Source organism: Bombyx mandarina, chromosome 18 (genome assembly GCF_030267445.1).
Source record: "Bombyx mandarina strain Sakado chromosome 18, ASM3026744v2".
Classification (NCBI taxonomy): domain Eukaryota; kingdom Metazoa; phylum Arthropoda; class Insecta; order Lepidoptera; family Bombycidae; genus Bombyx; species Bombyx mandarina.
Genome location: NC_143224.1, coordinates 8,989,271 through 9,014,622, shown reverse-complemented (window position 1 = coordinate 9,014,622; position 25,352 = coordinate 8,989,271). Strand labels below are relative to the sequence as shown.

The 25,352-nt window shown below is 34.4% G+C and overlaps 2 protein-coding genes across 3 annotated transcripts in view; both read left to right on the top strand.

Moving 5' to 3' along the window:
* LOC114240896 (uncharacterized) overlaps nt 1-25,352 on the top strand; it is a 173,394-nt gene that overhangs the window by 126,064 nt on the left and 21,978 nt on the right. The window lies entirely within an intron of this gene.
* The window catches only part of Atf3 (Activating transcription factor 3), a 69,959-nt gene continuing 45,689 nt past the window's right edge, over nt 1,083-25,352 (top strand). Inside the window, exon 1 of one of the 2 annotated variants that reach the window (XM_028171681.2) lies at nt 1,083-1,607. The gene's annotated coding sequence lies outside the window, so the exon portion shown is untranslated. The remainder of the gene's footprint in view (nt 1,608-25,352) is intronic. The other variant, XM_028171678.2, reaches the window with a different exon arrangement.

Sequence of the window (25,352 nt, the reverse complement as noted above, 5' to 3'; positions counted from 1 at the left end):
TATATTCTCTAGAAGTGTGGGAAATTTCATAATCCTCAGTCCACGTAATTTTCGTAAAAAGGGTTACAAAGTTTTTGCTTCACGTATTAATATATAGATTAGCATGTAGAGCTCATTGCGCACGTATTAAGCAATTTTTCATACTATTAGTCGCGCCATCATGCAGAAATAAATCTAAAATTGTCACTTCAAGACATCGAAAACGTACTTGTAAAAAACATCGCTCTATCAATCCCAAATGTAGAGTTCAAGATAATAATAATCTTTAATTAATTCACTTGCACACAGCAACTGTAATCTATTCAATCTATTCGTTACATTCTTACATAACTTTTATTCGAATGAATACATTGAACAATTACGTAGAAATATGTACTTTAGCTTTCATACATAGAGTCGTTTTCACTTTGAAATGACCGTTCGCATATTCAATGAAACGTTATGGTCAACTCCTAAATTTTATTCATGGGCAAAGAGCTATTTCTACTTTTATGTGTGGCTTGATTAGATGCGCCATAAATATATATTTCTAGATGTATTTAGTTTTGATGACTTTTTGACATAAATGGGAAAAATTTAGGCTCTTGTCTACAACTAGTAACTCTAGAATATTCCATGAACTCTCTTATTGTAGAGTCAAACGTTAAATTATTTTATGCAACATTAATAACAATTATCCTTATTATTCCTGCCGATGTTTTAATGATAATGTTTCTCATCAACAATGTTGTTGATTACAATTCGCGCCAAAGTCAATTCCTACGACATAGAATAGTAATATTAGTTAAAGCTGTCAACTCAGTTAAGCGCGCAGTTATTGCAAATACTTGTAGCTGCAATTACACTAAGGATTACAACGATGTTGCCATCTGTTAAGATTCCATATCAGTTAAGTTTTATCAAAAACTTTCAGTTAATCGCAAATTGAAACGCCTCGCGGTAGCCAATCTATCAATGAGGCTCAACTGATCGCGGTTCGTTATAACGTGATATAGCTCGTACGCGATTGGCTGTCGGTGACGTGATAGCTATTTATACTCCAGGTCCGAGTGTGCGCAAAGAAGTTCCTGCGCATGTGTGCCTGTGGTACACACGGTATCGACGTGTGCGTGTGTTGTCGAGGCGCGCACTCTGTTTACAGCGCGGCGGTGTGGCCGGCAAGCGCACGCATCCGACTCGTTTATATCGCGCGGTACCGATTTCCCTGACGGCTTCCGAGCTGCATCAGCATATCTGGTGTTTTCCTCACTACTCACCAGTCGTCACAAGTGACAGACATACCGAAAACCGTCAGTCGGCTAACGTACATCGCGTACCATAGAGAAGTTTCAGCGCGGCTCATAAAAATTCGGTGTTTTCGACGGATGCGATGAATAAATTTTGCAAATCGAGTTTGTGTGTCGAAAAGGTCCGTGAGAGCAATGTTTTGATCGGCCGGCTGGAAGTGGAAGTGCCGGGTTGTGTGGACGCGATACGATTCGCGATTATCTTGATCTGTGTGAAATTAAGGTTTTTTCGGGAGGTGCTCGACCGAGTCTTCCATAAGGAGGCGGCCTGGAGTCCAGCCACGGCGTCTCCGGTCAGCCCCGCGCTTAGCACGTGCTAAGGTACGACTCGTTCTTTTGACCTTGGCTTACTAGCTTTTAACCCGTAAGGCTTGTATAATAATTGTTTGCTATCAAACGATTTAGCATGCTTCTTAAATTTATTGTTAACAGAATTATCAGGTGCCATGAAAATTCAGTCGATTTTATTTTTCTACTCACATGATTGCTATACGATAATATAATATGTGTGTTTACATTCTGAAACACACATACGTGTTTTCTTTGAGATTTCGGAATTTTAATAGAAGATCGCCTTTTATTACATTACATAACTCTTCATAAAAAAACATTGATGCAGCTACAGAACAATATTCAAGAACTGACTTTTAATTGCATTTTTATTATTATTATTATTTTGTTATGGACTTACAAGTAATCTTAGATAATGCCAGTGTTACTGATAACGGTCTGTCAGTTGACATTCCTCGCATTTTGAGATATAAAATGGTAGATCTAGACATTTTATAAATTTATGCGCTTATGAGGATTTGAAACAATCTTAAAACCTGATTTGATTAAAACGAAACGATTCTATGCTTTGGACAGTAAAGATGCTTATTACTTTGTTTTTTAGTGTAGTTAGGACTGTTTTAAATAAACCAGTCAAACTATTGCAGCTATTTTACTTTATTTTTTCTGTAACACTTGTGAGATTAAATCGAAATACATCTTATACAGTACATATTTTTATATGTACTGTATAAGATGTATTTCGATTTGTGCAAAGATTAATGTAAATTAATTTCCTTTTGATTTATAATTCTAATGTTTTTTACATAAATATTTTGCGGATCAATTATACAAAATAAATAATAATAAATAGATTTGTGTGAGTGTGTTCACAAAGTAAACGAAAATTTAAAATTTAAGCATGTTTCTGGTAGAAGAAGATGAAGGAAATCTAAAAAGCTAACAGGATTCATGCTTAGGCGTTAATGTGCTTAAATAACCAAAGAATGTGCCATTAAATGGCGTTGAGCGACGAACGGCGCCCGCCAAGTACCGTCGGCAAAATAAAGCAATTGAAGAACGCAGTTTATTTAAAATACAATTGTATGTCACTAACAATACAACAAATATGAAATGTTTTTAATCTATTGTTCCAATTGTATTGTACGGATAGGAAAAAAATCGAATATTGAAATTTTAACTAGCAGATTTTATTTTGTCTACAAATTTTTTTGGTTACTTTTTCGCGACTTAATAATTATTTGTCCCTTGTTTTCTCTGCTCTTGTTAATTGATAGACACACTATTATTTCGGTGTTAATAGGTAAAGTGCATGGCAACATAAAGTGGGCTTAGACAGCGGCTGGGCTTAGCCCCTGGCCCCTGGCACTACCGATATTTATGAACGATGGTGACCAACTCTGCATCCAGTGCCGAATCTAGACGGCAATAAAAAAAACGCTTTTTTTTAGTTTAATTAGCAAATATATTTTTGAATACTTAAAAAATTGGTTTGATAATGAATCTAGATTTTCCGATGGTTAATTAAAAATGAGTGTAATCAGACATTTTTCATTAGCTATTAATTGTAAATACGTTTTAGTGACAATCAGTTTCACAGAACTGTTTAGTAGTGTGATAGTTTAGTGTTTCAGTATCCATAGAGAGGTATCCATTTAGTTCAGATGTTACATAGAGAGAGAAAGAGAGAGAGAGTTACATAATATGAAATTAGCAACAAAATTGTAAAGTTAAATAAATTTTATTCATTTTCTTTGATTTTATTTCTTATCAGTGATCCAAGATTTCATTATTCAATATAAATACAGCAGTTATACATAAACTAAACGTAAATCGTGTTATTTGAATTTATTTTCTTGTAAGCCATTAAACTCATTTTGATAAAACTTAACCGTGGCATAAGGGATATCAAAAAGGATTTTCATCGGAAGGTTTTCGAGGTTACAAGTTTGTTAGATGAACTGAAAATTTATGATATATCTCATGTGTGGGGTTGCAAGTAATTATTGTTATTAATGCATAAAATATGTGCATATTTATATACAATCTCAGAGCACGTGACGGGTCAGCGTTTGTTTGTTACGTGTGACCTGCTGCCCTCCGATATCAGAGCGACGTATTTATTTTACTTAAAGGTTTTTGTTGCCCGGTAACAAGAAAATCACTTTTTAGAAAAGCACAATTTAAAAAAAAATCTTCTTGTCTTTATTCTTCCACTTTTACAGCATGAGCCCGGATCTACTTTTAGATCACAAACCTCTAGTCGTGAGATTTACGTGTTGATTGTTCCTTGTTTCGATCGCACCGATCCGGTGGTAGATTCTACGGAGCACTGCTCTTGCTAGGGCCAGTGTTAGCAACACTCCTGGTTTGAGCCCCGTGAGCTCACCTACACGTCAAGGAGAAGCTGAAATAGCCTCTCAAGGCTATCAGCATAGATAGGAAAAAAATAGTTTGGCTGGCTACTGCAAGCCCGCATGAGCAGTTACCACCATTCTGCCTATTACTGCCACGAAGCAATCACGCATTTTAATCGGTGGGATTAAACAATTCAATTAAGACTCCGATCTTAAAGCGGGGAACTTCCTCGTTACGATATCCGCGAGTTTAAATAATAATAATAAAATCTAGTGATAACTGATCAAAATTACTTACGATTAAATAATGACTCAATAATGTGGCTAACTATTCCACATCAGGTACGAGCTAGTTCACCAATCTATGCAACATAAAATCTATTACATGTTTCCTTCCGGATCAATGTATTACTTTTTATATAATAATGTAACAATGAAATTATATAGTAAATTATATAAATATCAATTGTGTAAACTAAACGTACTTGTTTTGAGATTAGCTATACATAATCCTGACTTAAATAACCCCTATTGTCAAACGTCTTTTCCTTTCCAGTTGTTAAGGTGTAAAATCTATATTATATTAATACGTGAAGCAAAAACTTTGTATCCCTTTTTACGAAAATTGCGCGGACGGAGGGGTATGAAATTTTCCACACTTATAGAGAATATAGAGAAGAAGTGCACAATGCTAATATTTTTTTTAAATAATGCATAAAAGATTCATTTAATCAATAAAGAAAACATTACACACACTACATACCATGTATTTGACGCACACACGCATGCATACTATTTATTGTCAAACTTTTATTCTTGACGTCTGTTGTCAAATTGAGATTAAATATTGTTTGTCTTTGTTAATATTTTTTATAGTGTAGTCTTAGCAAAATTTGTGATTATAGAAGTATAAAATACAATCATAATAGTATATAAACTTACAATTCCAATTAATTATAGTCGAATTTCGACTACTGCGGGACCACTAGTACTTTTAAAAATGTCACTCACAATTACGGGAAATTTAACGACTTTTTATTAGTGTTTTCCATCAAGTTGTTTGAGCTACAAAGAAATCGTCTCAGACAAATATTTAAAAAATTAATCCCTTCTAAGAACAGTCGTATAAATTTTTGATAACCGTTTTCGGAAAATACGTGGGATATTATTGTTGTACCTTTTGTTTCTAATAATTATTTGAATGCATATTCTAGTATTTAAATGTGGCAGCTAAGGTTCGCTCTACGAGTACAAAAGAATTACATATGGCACCGTTGCTAATTAGACTAAACACATGCTGAATAAATAAGCACATATGCAAATGCTATGTGAGGTATTCCGAGATGATTTATGTTCCTGGAATTATTTTCTAAAACGCACCATCGTATATTTTTCAACAATTATTTCCTTCTTAGTGAATTTTTATTATTTCTAGCGAAAACTAATACTGTTCCTAGAGCTCCTCTTAGAGAGAACTTCGCTGAGACTTTTTTTATTGCTTAGATAGGTGGACGACCTCACAGCCCACCTGGTGCTAAGTGGTTACTGGAGACCATAGACATCTACGACGTAAAGGCACCACCCACCTTGAGATATAAGTTCTAAGGTCTCAAGTATAGTTACAACGGCTGCCCAGCCTTCAAACCGAAACGCATTACTGCTTCGCGGCAGAAATGGACAGGGTGGTTGTACCACTCTTTATGAGACTTTTTTTTACACGAAAAAAAAGTGTCTTAGGACAAAATATTATCTACAGCATACCGTTTTATATTTCAACCTGTTGTGCAATAAAATCGCATGTATGTATATATTTAGCATTGTAAGACTCAACGATGTTTACAAATGTCGTAGCTGTATGTGCACAGTGTACATAATATTACAAAACTGGTCACTCGTGAATGGGCAGCCGCCTACACTACAACAAACGTTTTTGTACCAGCCCGCGGCCAACGAAAATAATCGTTTCAACAGTGCACTAAGCGTCCTCGTTCACAACAGAGGCCATTTATATGAAACAGCTGTTTTAATATTATAGCTAAACCCTTAAACACTACCAGATAATCCTTGACCTATTCGTTCGTTTTGGTTAAGAGATTTCAATGATAGTTTGTCAGGCTTTTAATCAGGAGCTGTGACGTCAGAATCTATATGATCTTTCTAACTAAAGAATCAAAGATGACTAGCTCCTACGATGTTGCGAGCTCGTTTCTCTTTTACTGCGAAGCAATGGAACGCCGTTGGAGTAAAGAAAAATCTTTCTTACAACTGAAGGTATTTCATTGGGTTTCAATAGCCGCGTGGCATTAGTGAGCCCTGTAATCGTCTGTAAGGGACGAAAACAGCCGTAAGAATCATAGACGATAGCAATATTTGATGGTTGTCCATGTTTAAAAAGGATAAGCAAAGGCTTTGATTTTATTATCGTTGAATCCGATTACAAAATATTCTGCTTGGGCGCTTGAAAGTCGAAATCCGTGAAGTTACCCGTTAACCGTGTGATTGTTTTCTTTATTATTTTATTTCCGTTAAAATGTGCAAAAATCCGAATTTCACAGCAAAAATTCGTCAGTTTGTTTCACATTACTTATGACTTTCGGGACAGCTAAGGTATACTTAGGGTCTTAGGGCGCCATCAAATTAAAATCGGCCACCGATAAGGACAATGCAACATCCGTAAATAAAACAGTTCTGTTGAGTATAATTTCAAAGATATACATATTTCTAAGTAGTCTCTCAGTCACTTGTTGAATACGATATTGTACTTAACGCTGCGAGCACACATCCGTGATAAGAAACTTCAAGTAGCAAACACACATCGGAGCGGCCTCCACACATTTGAATCGACGTTAATTAGTTACGTTTGTTTTAACACTTCAACACGCGCACATTCGCACACATAAGCACGTGTACGTACGGATGCCGATGTAAGCTGAACCTTCATTTTTTAACTGTTGTTGATTGAAAAATACATAAACAAATTGGTTGAATTTAGGACTTAAATTTAATACACGTGCGTGGGCGCGTACATATTCCATATCGTGTCTCTTGCAGATTTCGGACAACTAGGAAACATAACAATTGCAGCGTATGAACATTCCACCTTCACACATATATATTAGGTAGGTGTTAGCGCGTCGTGAGAACAAAACACTCAAACATTTGTTACTTAAGTTTTTTATTGTAACGCCAGCTAATCACTTCCTACAGCACAAAAGGGCGGAAGTCATGCGTTTGGAGAATTAGTAAATTAATGCATTTGTTTTGCAGACTTTACATAAATATAGAGTTGTTTTAATTTTTATGGTGTCCTTGATGAGAGGTCAACAAGGCAGATACATTTGGGACTCAGTTGCGACACGAGAATGAATAAGCCGCAGATTTGTTTACATTCGTTGTGTATTCATTAATTTTCAAGTGCTCGATCAGTTGGAGTAGTTTTAAGAGGACAAACGTAAATACCGAGGCTTCATTGAGATAAGAATAGATAGCGATTTACGAATAACACGAGGCTAGCACCATTCGATATAGCGCGCGCGGTTTTAAATTAACGTTTCTGTAGACGTAACGTTTCTTTACTGGTGGTAGGATCTCTTGTGAGTCCGCGCGGGTAGGTACCACCACCCTGCCTATTTCTGCCGTGAAGCAGTAATGCGTTTCGGTTTGAAGGGTGGGGCAGCCGTTGTAACTATACTGAGATCTTAGAACTTATATCTCAAGGTGGGTGGCGCATTTACGTTGTAGATGTCCATGGGCTCCAGTAACCACTTAACACCATGTGGGCTGTGAGCTAGTCCACCCTAATAAGCAACAAAAAAAAAAAATAAAAAAAAAATTTTTTTCATCATAAATTACCTCCGAACGATAGTCGTTTTATAGAAATGGTAATGTATCGCTTAGAATACGTTGGATCTATTATAGAGATCCCACCGACACGCCCACTTAAGGTTGGTCAAGGTTGTACATTTATCTATAGAAAACAAATCACTCAAAAAATAATATTTCTTATGCGTAGGTTATTAAGAATGATGATCCTAGATAATTATGTACAATAGGAAACTTGATCTTTGTGATATTACTTGCTTACAGTATACTTAGTGCTAAGCCGTTTTCAGAGGACGTGGGTACAAAACCGTGAATGCTGTCATTCAACTTAGTAACTAGGACTATTATGAGTTTTGGGTTTTTATTGGGGTTTTTATTGAGGTTTTTATTGAGGCCCTCCCGATGGTTAAATAACCATTTAACTCCTGTTGTTCCTTGAACTTGTTCAACCATCCAGTGCTATTTAATAGAAATACGAAAACTTTGAGATTCGGTAAATGCATCAATTATTATATTTATTATTGTAATAACTGTTCTATCTTTCAAACTGAAATGCTTGTCTTCTTTAGAAATAGGCTACATTAAGCTTGTGGGATTATATTACATGTGAGCGTGATAAAATATACATTTTATGTGTTTTCACAATAGTTAAATTGACTGGTTACCGATGATTTGAAAACTTGCCACGGCCGTTATACAAATTGATTGGTTTTTAAATCACATCAAAACGTGATTTAAAACCAACCGAAAGCATTGTAGATTAAATCTAACATTGGCAAGAATAATTTAATATTTGACAGATTCCATTTGATTTAAATGACATTCAACACTGTGATAATTTAATTATATCTTTAAATATGTGGGACTTCTTTTAATAGAAAAAAAAAAATTAAAACAAATTATAATAAACACAATGAACATGTCAAATGTATTTTAATAAATGTAAATTATTGTAATTTAAAATTAAAACATGCTCGATACATTCGTATCAAGCGATTCGACTGTGCCGGTGTTTGAATTCCAAGTACAAATTTTTCTAAGGAAATTTATCTTTAGTACATGTTCCCGAAATTTTTATTGTCAAGGAATGACATCTTCTAATAAAAATTAATCAAAATCACAGCATGAATGCCACCGTCCACGTCTAAAAGTTAGGTCAAAGATTCAATATCACCCTTTAAACTTGAAGTTGTGACTTTTCTGGTTAACAATGCACCCTATTACCAGTTTTCGGGGTCTGAGCGTAATTCTCGCTACTTGTCACGTATATGTTTTCGGCGTATCGCGTCCGTGAAATTTAGTAGATTTTATGGTATTAAAATGGTTCTAACTCATCTAAAATTTGGGTTTTAATTGGTATAACTCCAACTTACCCTAGGTACCCTCCTGACGTGTAGGTGGAAGTGTGCAATTTCCGCCTCCTGACCCAAAAATAGAGGCTATAATAAAATAAATCTCTTAAATTATTCATTTGCATAGAAAGATATATGACGCCGATTTTGCTATATAATCTATATTCACTAAATTCAAAAGAAATATGAAAGACGAAAGACTTAATTAAAACTACAATACTCTTACCGTTTCATCTCGAGTTTTTATCGTCATAATACTATTATTTCGGACATTTCGAATACTTTAAAGATTTCGCTGTCATTCCGACGAAAATAATTAAGTATGATGACAATAAAAACGGAAGATTAAACCGTAGAAGGCACTTTAATTATGTCTACGACTGACGAAAACCTTAAAAAATACTAAAAAGAAATACATTTATTCAATCACCCAAAAAGGATACATTGTTTTGGATACGCGATGAAAACAAAGAATTAATTAATACGTGGGAAGGAAAAATGAATGTAAAATATCAATAAAACACATTAAAAAAAATAATTCGTGTTGCTTGATACTTTATGTACAATAATGTTTAAATAAATAAATAAACAGTAACTAACCAGACAATGATAGGCGAGGCGACTTTGACTTACGGTTTCAAGCTACGGTGAACGTTTGAAATGAGGTGGGCCGTGGGTTCGTTAGTTTTTCGGTGCTAATAAAAGAAAAAGTTAACAGGCTCATTTAATTTTGGGCACGACAAGGGGGAATTGGCAAAAAAGTGTCCCTCGAGAAGTGAAGTAACTAATAGTGACACGCTTCCTCCAACAATCGGACATTGAACAATTCCTGCGAGGACTCGTTTAAAAACGTAAACACAATCGAATATCATATTACTAGCCGTAATTGATAAATAATCGCTATAAAAGTTTCAGATCTGACCTTAATTCATCAAAAAGCTAACTAATAAATAGCCAGTGTTGCAATTGCGTCTGAGACGCAAACGGACGCTTGGATAAGATTGTTTGCGCCGAACCAATATTTGAGAGCACAAAGCGGGTCATGTGAAGACGTTCGGAGCGGCCATTCGCAAATGCAAATTTCCATGAGATAAAAATAATCTTTGAGGGCTTAATAACCGCCAAGCGATAAGATACGAGTAATAACTTACAGTTCTGTTCCAGCTTTTTTACTGTCTTTTACTGGTAGGATCTCATGTGAGTCCGCACGGGTAGGTACCACCACCCCGCCTACTTCTGCCGTAAAGCAGTTACGTTGTAGATGTCTATGGGCTCCAGTAACCACTTAACACCAGGTGGGCTGTGAGCTCGTCCACCCATATAAGCAATGAAAAAAAAAAGCTTATAGTTAGGGAATCTAACTTGCAAGTAACATGAGGTTAATTTTAAACATAACTTTAAAAAAAAAACATTTTACATTATTTATTTCAACCGAATATGTATACAGTTAAAGCGTTCACAATAAAATCAATTTTACTCTCTCAATAGCTGACGGATTATTTCGAAATTAGGTCGAACAACTCTCAAATTTAGGACGCGCCGTTTATTTAATAAATCAATGCGAAATGTGTAAAAACTTGTACCCGTAATATGACAGATCTGAATATCTTCTCTACGTCGTATTACAATTATTTATATGCATAAATCAAGTTGTGACGTGGACATTCACATAGGAAATACTAATCGTATCAAAAATAAAATTGCCTCCGAATTCATACTAAAAAAAACAAATGATTTATTGTTTTAATCGGCTTAACGTCCGCAAGACGTGACTTTTGTTAACTCCATCATAATTTATTCACAAGTGAGAATGGTGGTGCTAGGACCTCTTATGAGTCCGCTCGGGTAGGTACGCCCTGCCTATTTCTGCCGTGAAGCAGTAATTTGTTTCGGTTGTAGATGTTTATGGGCACCAGTAACCACTTAACAACAAGGTGGGCTGTGAGCTCGTCCACCCATCTAAGCAATAAAAAAAATGCGATATTTTGAAACGTTCGACATCCAGACGTTAAATATGTTCGCAACGTTTCTTATTAGATGTGATTTTCCGAGACGAGCCGTCCGTAATCAGGTCACAGGTCGCAGTAAGAATGCGCGCCGCACGGACGCCTGTAATGTCCTGCGATCCATTAGCCTTGCGTTCTGTTTAGATGTTCGCTCCTAGGTAATATCTGTGTGCTCTCGTTGATTCCATTATCTGATTCCGTAAAACGAAATCAAGGTTGCTATAAAGCGAATTATAAAATGTATTCAAGAGTCTTGTACAATGTTATTTTTGCGTAGCGACCCCGCTGGCTAATTCGTTTCACGCTAAATCTAAGTACGAACAGTTTCGTCGGAGCCCAAGGTCGGGGGGCTGTGAACGAGTGCATCGCGCGTTGTCGAGAGCGCAACTGGGTCGATCGATAACGCTCTCTTAATTGTGATAAAAAGTTCTTTGTATCAGGCCATTAATTTAGTAATTATCGCTCCGTCGGCTGATCAAAGGAGCCGCGCGTCGACTCTACAAATTTGTACAATACATAAAAACAACGCCTAGCCAAGTGAAATTGTTTGCTTCTCTGTTTAGACTCCTCGTAAAATTTCTAAGAGCTATTAGCGTACATATTACATATATCATACACGTATACATATAAGGTACTATTAGAACTTTAAAAATTCTAATGATTGTATAGACTTGGTGAAATTAAAAAAAAAGCCAAAAATCTTTTTTTTTTATGAAATATTATGAATGATTACTGGTGGCTCAGATACCTTTTCAGTTTCATCAGGACAGGTGGGCGAGCAAAGGCTCAACCAGGTGGGGAATAATTATACAAAGTTTCAACTCGATTTGATAAAAACGCATAGGACATATACTCCTACACATATGTGTATATAGTATATTTAAGTTAGCCAATTTCAATACCGACTTTAAGAATAATTTCCGATTAACCTTTTAAATTAATTAAAATTTTCAATTTGTATACGCATCCGATCACAAAAGAATAATTTTATGACTTCGCTCTAATTCCTGGCCGCTATTTAAACGTGTTCTTGTATTCTTCTAGTTTTCAAACTTTACAGGTAAAAGATGTTTATGATACAAATAAATTTATTAGAAGACTACCTGTACCCGTCCGCTTCGCTGGGCATTTAAAATTAACATTATTTTTTCTCACCCCCGCAAAGATTCTCATCATTAACGACCCCGCAACTGGTGTAGGGAGACCAACACTCATATAAATATTAGCCTATCCATTAAGTACATGTATTTTCTACATGGATACCAAATTTCAAGTGAATCGGATACATGGTTCAGTAGTTATAACGGAACATCCGTAAAAACCACTATAGATTTATATATTAGTATAGATTTATAAATCTAGTGTGACTTTTTACCACGTTCCACGAATTGTAAATTATTCACTTTAATTATTGGAAAGTGAAGATAACATGTTCTTTATAGCGAGCGTGAGGTCGATATGATATCGGTAGCGGGTCGCCGGTCAACAATAATTTGCTAATACTTGGAGTGCACGTGATAACTTTGAGCGATGCTCTTGAAGGAAACAGCGAACACGTTAACCTCGTTGATAAAGATGTGACATGTAATGAATTGTTCAGGTGGCTCGCTTCGTTGGTCTAGTTGTGTAGTGCCTCTGAGTATTGTAGTCCAGGACTCGAGTTGGATTCCTGGTGGGTAGCTAATGTCTTTGTTTTTCCATTGGCAAAACCAGAACACAGTAGAAAATGATTTTATGGATATATTATTTATCTATAGGTATATTACTTTTAAGTATTACTAGTGATCGCCCAGTACTCGAAATTGGACTATAATTATTAATTTAAATTATACATTTGAACATTATTATGGTTCTATTATCAAAGACTTTAAGAATCACAGATTCGCTAAAGCTACAATAAAAATAAATATTTTTATAGAAAAAGAATATTAATCTATTCACAACTTGACCAGACTTTAACAATAAACAAAAGAGTATAGATGCGTGTGTGTGTGTGTTGTGTGTCAAACACATGTTGGTGTTTGTAATCTTTGCTTTATTGGTTTAATGTATTATTTATGCATTACTTAAAAAAATCTTAGTATTGTGCACTCCTTCTCTATATTCTCTATAAATGTGGAAAATTTCATATTCCTCCGTCCGCGCAATTTTCGTAAAAAGGGATACAAAGTTTTTGCTTCACGTATTAATATATAGATAATACATACGACGTTTTAGGTTAAGCGTATTTTTGTATGGTTTGTATCTTTTGTAGGTATGTATGTGTATATAATTTTTTTTTCACTAACTTTATGCACCTACACCCACCCTTAGTTGGCTTAATATAACACCGTGCCAGGTAATCGCAGGTTTGGAAACCATCGTCTGCAACGAAAAAAAAGTCTTCATTTTTAATCACAGCTGCTGTCATTTGTTTTATCACATTCAAAACAGAATAAAGACTAAAACGTTTAAATGAGATTGACGGCCGCTACATAATCATCTCGACTGTTCGCTTAAAGGTCATGATTTATGTTATTCTACAACATCGAAAGGCACATAATAATATATACATTAGGAATTATAAAATACTCGATTGCTGTCCTCAACCTATGGCACAGGTGTGGCCAATCACGTTTAAGTGTTAATGATAATATTAAAAAAAAAAAAAAACTGACAAACCATCTGATATATTTGACGTGCGCTTAGTTTCAGACGTAACTAATTCGTATGAAGGTTTTTGCGTACACGAATCTAGCCTATTTGAAAGTTTGGTTTCGATTTTGGCGAAGGCTTAGCGTGGGATGGTGTTTTTGTTTATTGCTTAGATGGGTGGACGAGTTGACAGCCCACCTGGTGTTAAGTGGTTACTGGAGCCTATAGACATCTAAAGCGAAAATGCGCCACCCACCTTGAGATATAAGTTCTAAGGTCTCAGTATAGTTACAACGGCTACCCCGCCCTTCAAACTGAAACGCATTACTGCTTCACGGCAGGTATGGGCGGGGCGGCGGTAACTACCCGTGCGGACTCACGAGAGGTCCTCCCATCAGTAATTACGCAAATTATAGTTTTGCGGGTTTGATTTTTATTACACGATGTTATTCCTTCATCGTGGAAGCCAATCGGGAACATTTGTTAAGTACGTATTTCATTAGAAAAATTGGTACCCGCCTGCGGGATTCGAACACCGTTGCATCGTTGCTAAATACGAATACACCGGACGTCTTATCCTTTAGGCCACGACGACTTCTTATGTTGACGACTTGGTATGTTGTTGTTTTGAAATTTGTGCTGCATTTTATTATTGCTACCAGCATAGTTTTAGATATGGCACGCGTTGGTAATATGTTTCTGTTTTGGTTAAGTTGTGTATGTAAATTCGGCATAGTTGAATTAATCACCAAAAGAAACTACAGCTCGTAAGCTGTGTGTAAAATTCTTACTGTATATTTCAAAATAAGGAAAATCGTATTATACTACACTTGACATAAACATGTAATTAATTTTACGGTAATCGGATATATTTTTTATGACTTACTCAACAGTTTATCTTAAGCAATAATTTCCTCCAATTTCCTTCCAATTTAATGTTTAGATCGACCATTATATTTTTAGATTTACATATTAATGGGTATTTTTAAATTAAGAGAGCAGGAAAGTATTAATGTAATATAATGCTTGTATATATATCGTATGTACAATAATACAGTGTTAAAAACCTATTACATAATTTAAATTATATCCTTATTATTTAGACGTAATATAAAATAATATGGCATTTTTACTATAAACAATAATAATTTATCTAAATTATAGTTAAAGTTACCTATATAATGAAAGTATATTAGTTTTTTACTTTTTTGCCCCGCCCTAATTCAAAGGATACTACTATACTGTTCTCGAATGTTCTCGAATAAACGATATAGATAATAATCTTTTGCATATTAAAATCATTGTAGTTGCTATTGAAATAAATATATTTCTGTGTAAATATTTTGATAGATTTTATGTGGGATTTTTGTTCATAAACCCTTTATCGTTCTGTGGAAAACAATGAATAATCATAAATAAATAAAACCAAAAACCGTAAAATATGAATATATTATAATTATAGCGTAATTATATTTCATCAAGATTAGAATAGAGTTTATGGATACGTTGATTTAGATTCAAACAATTATTTAAATTATATATAATAAAATCTCTATTGAACATGGTTTTTAATGGTTATTGAGAGTAGTTTGGCTGTCGAAATCACATGTTTCAAGGTGACGTCGGCAAGACCTCCAGGCTGCAAGCAATAATTTCATCTAAAAAATTATATGTGGTGTCGTGGGACACCGGATAGGAACGAATCGAAGTTCCTTATTACAAAAATATTAATTTTAAGTTCTATTTTTTATTATGTTTTTTTTATTGATAAAAAAAAAACTACTTTACAAAGTTATCAACTTTATTTTATTCACAATGATTTAAAAAATGTTATTTTTTGTACGTTATTACAAAGTTAAGTCGTACACTGTGTGCATTACTAATAAAAATCTTACGTTACGGACGGTTTTTCTCGGTTAGGGTACCCCTCCGCATCGTCCCATAAGGAACTTCGTTCCAAAAATTGTCGAAATCAATCTATTTACCTAGCAGTGTGTCAGCCAACACTTTTAGTACAACATTTTTAAAAGCGTTTTAATTCCGTATTAAATTTGTATCTGTCTCTGGTAAATGAAATTTTGACATTAACCGGGTGAGTTATGAACATCGACGCGCCTATTTCATTGCCGTTCCTATCTCATGGGAGTGACCAATGAATTAGGACAAACGGACACGCAATTTTTAACTTCTTTTGTAGCATTAATTAGAACAAAGATATATTTAATTTTATCATACTCATGTTAACAAAGTTCAATCATATGATTATGAAAATAATATTTTTTGTAAATCCGATTTGCTGGGTAAAACTTAGGTGATAAAATAAAAAAATAATTTTCAATCAAGTCACTAAAATACTCAATCATTTTATTTATTGTTTGATTTAGATTTAGGTAACATTTAGAGTCAGAATCATATGACACAGGAATTAATTGGGAAATCATATGTTTCGTTATCATATATAAGCTGACCCATGCAATTCATCTCCATAGGAGTAAGGCGGGAAAGAGGAAAACCCCTAGTATGTAAATACCGGCGGTTAACCAAAACATGCTCACATTTCGACAAACACATTATTTGCACCGAAGAAATAAAATGTTATCGAAGAACCATTTATATGTTAAATCGGTTCCTATACGAAAACATTTAAATTCTTAAGTTAGTTGTCACGGCCCAATACGAACCACGAATAAATGTGAAATAAACAAAGATGAACTAGAATAAAATATATTTTTATTTAACACTAGCTGACCCGGCAGACTTCGTAGTGCCTCAATCGATAAATAAAATACCTAAACTTTTGTATAAAATAAACTTAAAACAAACAAAAGGAATCGGTCCGACGGGGGACACATCAAAGGAAAAATAAAATTGTTATTTTTATTTCGTTCCGAGCATTTTCATATTTATCTACCTTTTAAACCTTCACTGGACTTCCACAAATAATTCAAGACCAAAATTAGCCAAATCGGTTCAGCAGTTCTCGAGTTTTAGCGAGACTAACGAACAGCAATTCATTTTTATATATAGAGATTGTGCAATATTCGTACAAATACAATGAAATTGATTGAATTAATTGGACGAATTCAAATTGTTTTCATTTACAACGCAAGCGATCAGGATCTATTCATTCAATTCTTCGCTTCTCTAAGCCGTTTGTTTCATTACGAATCATTAACAGGTCAAGTGTCTGTTATTTACATTATTGACAGGTATTGTGAAATACTATATATATCAATAAATATAAATAAATATATAAATAAATTATATACTATGGGTTGGGAATGGGTTCGAATATTTCATTCAATATATTAATACGTGAAGCAAAAACTTTGTATCCCTTTTTACGAAAATTGCGCGGATGGAGGAGTATGAAATTTTCCACACTTAAAGAGAATATACAGAAGAAGTGCACAATACTAATTTTTTTTTAAATAATGCATAAAAGATACATTAAATCAATAAAGAAAACATTACACACACTATAACATGTATTTGACGCACACACGCATGCATACTATTTATTGTCAAAGTTTTGTTCTTGACGTCTGTTGTCAAATTGAGAATAGATTAAATATTGTTTGTCTTTGTTAATATTTTTTATAGTGTAGCCTTGGCGAAATTTGTGATTATAGAATTATAAAATACAATCATAATAGTGTAAAAACTTACAATTCCAATTAATTATAGTCGAATTTCGACTACTGCGGGGCCTCTAGTTCAATAAAAACTGTAAACTATTGAAGTAGTCTTAAGGGCTGTGTAATGATTGAGTTGATGAAGTTAGAATCGGCTTTAACTTAAAATTTAAAGTCAGATATCGTATTTAATGCTGTGCCTTTGGTGTGAGTAAAATTAGTGATAAGTTCGCAATTCGCTTAAACTTAAAAATAAACTGTATTTGGAAATTAAGTAAAGGTCAGCGTTTGTTGTTCAAATGTTTTTGTTTTGCTATTCTTAAAATGCAAGTGGCCAAAAAACTTGACAGTTGTGGTATTCCAAATGAAGTTTTATTTATTTATTTATTTATACTTTGTGCACAAAACAAAACTTATACACAGGCGGACTTAATGCCATGGGCATTCTCTTCCATTCGGCCATAGGGTGGTGCAGAGATAATGCATGGTAGGTGCATTAACAAAAGAATAACAAACAACAAGAACAAAACAAAAAAAAAGAACAAAATCAAAACAAAAATCTTCATTAAAATAATAATCTCAATAATATAGAATAAACATAATGTTAAATATAGGTACTTATATAGCTTACATATGACTTTGTATGCATAAATAAACATACTACAATTTAATATACCTATGTATAAAATTAGTTTGGAGATGATTCTTCCAGTTTTTCTATTTTGCAATAGAAAAGCAAGACTTCTTCTGTCTGTTCCTGGAATTGAAGAATGCTAAACTGTAACGGGAACAAAATGATAACAATTTTACATGTCACTTTATAATATTTACTTTATTGTACGATGTTTGTAATTATCAGCTCCATTTAAATAGTACAATCACAAGCGTGCGAAAATCAAATTATAAACTTCCTTTCACTATTTCACGCTTAGAATCTATATCGTCGTAAAATTTTTGCACGATGCTTAGACATTGTTATATAACTGAATTAATTGTGTTCATTTATCACCTGAGATTATTGAAATGTAGTATTTTCTTTCGATAATTTAAAATCACATGTACATATCTAACTAAAGCGTATTCTAAAACGGGCGTTTGCTCAATTTTTTTTTTTCTGATGATATGCTTTTATGTCACGTTTACGTGAAAATTTTATCATGTCCAAACTAAAAATCATCTGTTTACAAACGCGACGGGAAACTTGCCGTCGTATTAAAACAAGAATAACGCAGCCTTGAGCTATTATTTAATTTAATGTGTACAACGGGTGTGAATTGTTAGCGTTTCGCATGACACGATATTCGTTCGCCAGTTCACGCGGATAGCACAGGAAATTATAATGTTTCTATTTTATAGCTCTAAAGTTAATTGGGAATCTGCTCGGCAGCTGAGTTTCGGGTATTGCCATTAAAATTTCATTGTTTTTGAATTAATTCTTCTAAAATAGTTTTAAAAAATTTCGAAATTTTTTATATTGTGTGACATGTTATAATTTACGAATCGTAAAATTATATATTTGATTGTTCTGCAATATATATTTAATTGATCCTGGAAAAGCTATTAACCTCAGATGTTGGCTGTGACTTTTTGGCTTTTCACAGTGTAGGTAAAGCGCCAGTTGGCTTTAGGCCAGGGCTAACAAACTAATACTGTTAAAAAAATCTTTTTTTTTTCGTAACAAAGCATAACGTAATTGGCGTTTATAATCATTTGATTTATTTACGTTGAGGAGATTTCGTGAACGTTTTGTGGCTATAGTATTGCTATGTGACTCACATTAGTTTAAATAGAAAATTATCTTTAAAGTTATGTAGATTACAATTCGAATACAACTAATTAAAAATATCAACGTACACTACACTACATCACGCATGTTGCCGAATCTCTGTACTTTCTATTGAAGATTCAATTTAAGGCATAACGTTTCTGGAGTTAGGCGTAAAAAAGAATACCATTCATAAAACTTGGAAACGACTTTATTAACCGTTTAATATTCGTAAAACGGCTGTTTGCTTGGGTGGCCTACTTTCTGGCCCACCGCCAGTTAGTGAAGCTGCGATTTAAGGTACATTTGGGGCCGTCAGCGCAAAAGTGGCCCAACCCACAATTCATATTTATGCTAATGTATTGCAATTAATATTAAAACATAATAATAATATAATAATTTAATAAGTAATAATTTTATTTAAAACATAATAAATTTTGATGCAAAATCGGCCTATCCCTAGTATCAATCCATAGACAACAGATGACTTTGTAAACATCATTTTAGCGCGTATTTTTTTGCTTACGATGTATTGTAAAGGTAAATTCGAACCTCATTATGACCATACTAACTATGGTAAGCTTAGGCCACATTTGCGCTGACGGCCTCATTTGTACTGCAACATTTCGTTTTCAAACATTCTGTAATGTAACAAATATCGTATATTAATGATGATGGTGAAGATAATTGAATCTGTCACGGTGATTTACGTAACTGTTCCAAGCGCTGCTATAAATCAGGATTATAATAAATGTGACAGACGAAAATGTTAACTATGACGACGGAAGTTTAGTTTATGCCTAGAAGACAAATATTAGAATAGAAGATATGGAAGATATGGTAAATTTAAAAAAGAACACCAGTGGAAGCACAATGACTAACTATAACTATAACTATGACGACGGAAGTTTAGTTTATGCCTAGAAGACAAAAATTAGAATAGAAGATATGGAAGATATGGTAAATTTAAAAAAGAACACCAGTGGAAACACAATGATCGTCCTTGACGTGGAGAATCAAAAAAAACTACTTACTAAACTTACTGGTAAACCTTTTATGGAGTTACGTGATCGAGATGACATCAAAGTCGGTTGCAATGATTTCAACTACACCTAATTTTAACAATAAAGATTTGGAAATGAGATACAGACCTCAGAATACAACGATGCGTCAACTTTTGGCACAGCACGAAACCCGAAATGATTTTGTATGTAAAACAAGCAGAGAAGTTTAATAGTCTAAGATCATGACAGACATTTAGGCTAGAGGTATGCTGAGACGCAGGATTCGCAGTACAACTCAGCGTACGTTTGAAGATTACCAATTATAATTATTTAATTTTGAAAAATAATTTATTTGTCGTGAGCCTGTGCGCTTTGGAATTGTGTTAATGTCGTATTGTTAGAAGTAAACACGAAAAATGATATTAATGATTTAGTGCTTTGATAGTGTGACACGTTTTTCTGGAATCATGACCGTCATTGAGAAGATATAAGAAAATAACAGTTTAAGAATGCCAAAAAGATAAATGGCAGCATTCTCGATACAGGGCGTATGGACTTCTTTGTTCTGTACGTAGGTTTATGCTGCTATTCTCAAATTCTTAGACAACACAGTTCATCTTAGTATCCAGCTACCGAGATTTGTTTTTCGATATTTTCTATTATTAATCGATCTATTGGTTATAAAGATATGAAAAATTAAAAAAAAAAAAAATTCGTGTTATAATACTGACGATGGTTTGATTAAATAAATTAAATTAGATGAGCTTTGATAAAACAGAGAAAATCGCAGATACTCCCCTAACGTCTTGCTATAAATCTTGGGCTCTTTGCCAGAATAACTAGGTCAATATCTGGACAATTATTATTTGATTTTATAGATAAATGCATTATTGTTTTAATATGTGCTGTCTGATTTTTCGTTAGCCTATTTACAAATCGATTCGATGACTGTTTTGATTACAATATTGGAGGTGGTCTCTCAGTCTTATACTCTCACCCTGCCTATTTCTGCCGCGTAGCAATAATGCGTTTCGATTTGAAGGGTGGGGAATGTTAGTATATTCCTGTTGGGGCCACTAATACGCAGCTTATAATTATGTAAATTTAGAAATTTATTGCCCTTCGTTGTTCCTTCATCGTGAAAGTTGTTAATGAACGCAAAATACTAATTTAACAATAAATTAGTATTTTTTTTCTTAAAATAATAATAATATTAGTTTGCGGAAACCGCAAGCACCGGCATTGTAGCAGGATTTGATTTGAGTGCATCAGAATAAAACATCCTTTAAGCCATCCTTCGGCTTCGAAGTTGTCGGATGGTGAGCCCATTTGCCCATCTAGAGATTAAAATGACAATGTAAACATATTATTCAACATAATTACGCACATAATAGAAAATATTGTTTGAATTGCTTCTAAAACGTTTTCATTATATAATATTTCTAAATACTATTGTATTATGTATTCAATGAGATTTTTCAAGGTTATTTTTCCAGCCATTAAAAGTAACGTAATTTCTGTTTTCCTTTGAAAACATAAAATCACATGGGCGCTCTGCCAAGTACGAAAACTACAAATAAATTTAAAATATCGCTGCTAATGTTGTGACTTATTTTTTATTTATTTCTGGATCTAATTTTATATCTGATCGTACTGATAGGTTTGAATTTATTAGTTTGCACATGTATGTACACCGGTAAATGGTTTTCCGAATTCTTTTTTATAGCCATTCTTCTTCTTTTTCTCCATCTTATCCCACTAAGTGGGATCAGTGCAGCTAATTTTTCTCTTCAATTCTCTTCTATCAGCCGTCATCTCAACACTCATTCCCCTATCTGTCATATCGTCATTCACACACTCCATCCATGTCTTCTTCGGTCGGCCTCTTCCCCTTCTTCCTTGCACTACCATTTCTATTCATCTCCTAGTCTCATGCATCGTTAACACCGCAAATCAATCATAAAAAAACAATCCTAATTATTTTAAATAACAGAACAATTTTAACGTATACAATTTAGTGTGCTTTTTGAATCATTAATTAAACGTGACATTCGTTTGATAAAGCAGCTCTAAGGGGAATGCCCTGACTACTGTTCAAATACAGTACGAATGCTGTGGTCAGCATTTCGTATGTAGAGAATGTGTCCATATGCAGCTTGTATATTTTGTTTATGTTTCTGCAATTCTCGGATTTCATGTGAGCGTTTGCCTAAGTGATCTTCGGAAATCATCTAGCACTTAGAGTAACGGATGCTGGAGTTGTGTCGATTGATTAGATCATTTTTGTTTCATCTAAAAGTCTAATTGCCAGAGTATATCTATAAATATAACGATCTTTAGTAGTACTAATAAAGTATTTTGTATAATAGCTTTGTGTACATTTCTGTAAGCCTCTCAAATAGGATTAATAAATAGCTTTAAAAATATATATCTTGTTTGGAAAATGTTCATGTGTCCAATGGGATGTTTTTTGAGAAGCGTGGGCCTGAAACAGTAGCTAAGGATGTTTAGCTGTCTTTCTCGTGAGCCCATACTTCAATAGTTTTAATAGGCTTTACGTAATCACTTTCTACTTACGTTACTACGCACTATTTTCAAGAACGGCGCATTAGCAAAATTACATACGAAACAAATGAATGAATAAAACAGTTTAAATCAAAACACACGAGCAGACGCCGCGTCGCGTCCCGCCGACGAAGAATGCGTCGAATCAACATTGCAAATAAATGCTTCCGTGTAAAATTCACATTAATAAAACCGTGACCGTGGTGGATACGTGAAGCGGCATTTCTTTGTAATTAGCGCGCGGTCATCAATTAGCCATTATAGTTGCATGCACGATTACTTATTGATTACGTTTTGCAAGGTCGGCTTTTAATAGTTTGTGTTAGAATAGCTTTAATATAAAATTGAATATTTTTTTAAAAGAATTTCTATGAATGCAGCGCATATAAAGTCAAGGTGAAGATGTGATTGAAAAAATATAAATTTAGACATTTTTATTAGTGGGCAAACGCGCTTACCACCACGCCATATGTTACCGGAGTGGATCGACAATGAGAATAGCACTATCTACCTTGGAGTAAAAGATCGAAGTCACAGTTATTAAACTGTTGTCCTTCGAATCGGAGCACCAGATTACTTCGTAACAGAAGAGGCGGGAGGGTGATACCAATTATAAGGGCTCGTAACATGACATGTAAAATCAGAAGTCACTGAGTAGGAATGCTAATGTGGACGCACTGCAAGAAAGTTCTCAGTAATAGGTACTGACATAAATCTGTATACCACACAATAAAATCATGGTTATCTCAGCCCTATTGAGTTTCTCGCCTGATCTGCTCAGTGAGTCGCGTTTCCGATCCGGTGGTAGATTCTGCGAAGCGCTGCTCTTGCTAGGGCCACTGTTAGCAACACTCCCGGTTAGAGCCCCGTGAGCTCATCTACTAGTTTGATGAATCTAGAATAATAACCCCTCGAGGTTACTAGAATAGGTAGGAGAAAAAAATGCGTATCATTTTTCGAATGATTATTTTTGTTGGATAGCCGGTCTAACGAGCACAACCTGAATGCTGCCACCCTCTTTAAGACATGAGGTCGATATCTCAATTGCATACTACATAATAATGTATAACGGCTATCCTCGCCATTACGGAAGCGGAAAGCATTACTGCTTCGCGAAAGAAATCAGCAGGATAATGCAGCCCACCCGTGTGGTCTCTATCCCAAGTGCTCGAACTGGTTGCCCGATAAGATTTCCGTAGCAGGAACAGTTTTATGTTTTCTATGTCGAATATTTTAAATGAAAAATTCGACAAAGCGTGCATGTTCAAAAGTTTACTGAAATTCTACATTTCAAATTAAATTTCGTACAGAATTAGGCCGGAGTAAAATTTCAAGAAGGTGAAGTAAACTTTTTGAAGTGACAACGTCTTATAGTTCGATGGAGCCGGCTGCACGCACGTTAAAACATGACTCATGCGGTGTTACCTCGCTCTGAGGCGTTCCATTTAAGGTTTGAAGTGCAAGCGAGAGCGCGGAACGAGCGACAAAGAGGCACAATTGGCCTGCGCGTTCGGCAGCGTTCGACATCTGTCTCTCTCCTACTTGGGTGACCGATGCATCCGCGTGGACATCTGCTATACAATAATTCATATAATTTACATGTTTTCGTCAAGTATGAAGTTCAGAGAAAAGTGAATGTGGTGTCAATTGTCCATACAAAATATCTATCAAACAAATAAAATTAAAATTTTCTTTTGAAAAATGAAACCATTACATCAGTATTTTATTATGACGTTGTCACGTTCAACTATCGTCAGTAAACCGACTTTACAGACAACCGCTATTTTTTATTCTAAAATAAAAAAATAGTCATGGTGCTAAATACTCTGAGAAGCTTTAGTGTATAGGATTCAATATATTTTACCATCAAAATATTCCTTTGACTTTATCATAGTTTGTTGATGTTACTTCCAAGAACGTTGTTTAGACACGCATGTATATAAATATATGTACATATAGAGATGTTTGTTTTGATTCTATTCACTATTCAAACCCTTTGTTAAACTCTTTTGTCTCTGATTCGTCTTGGTGAGTATCGAAAACAAGTCTTTTGTATTTTCGTCCCTTTGCTGGCGGGTGATCTTCAAATTGTTTATTGTTTTATACACTGACAAGTACTTTAATTATAGCCATATTTTATCACGCCATTGGTTTTTTTAAATTATTTTTAACGGTTATATTACTGTGCATGTGGTTCAATGGTCACCGGACCCTGACCGGTATAATGAAATGAATGCCGAAGTTTCAATTGAATTGGTATAATCTCCGTGTTGGTCTATTGACACTCACTTTTTACTAAGCCGCAGTTAGAGCTTCTTCCTGGCCGACAAGACGGGAGAGACCGTTGTACAGGAAAAATTTAGTTTGAAGTGGTTAAGGTCGTATAGTAATTATCGTTCAAACTGCAACGCATAATTACTTCCGTTCTGCAATAAACAATATCTTGGTTTGTTCTAATATGCATATAACGTAGGAGCTGTATGTGAAAACGGTATATTATTTAAAAAAAGTTTCCCGACCCAGATATGACCCAATACTTTATCGTTCGAATGGAAATTCTAACTTTAAGGTCACAGACCTAATGAGTAAATGACTATACCTCTATCAAAGCTGATATAGATATATTTTTAATAAA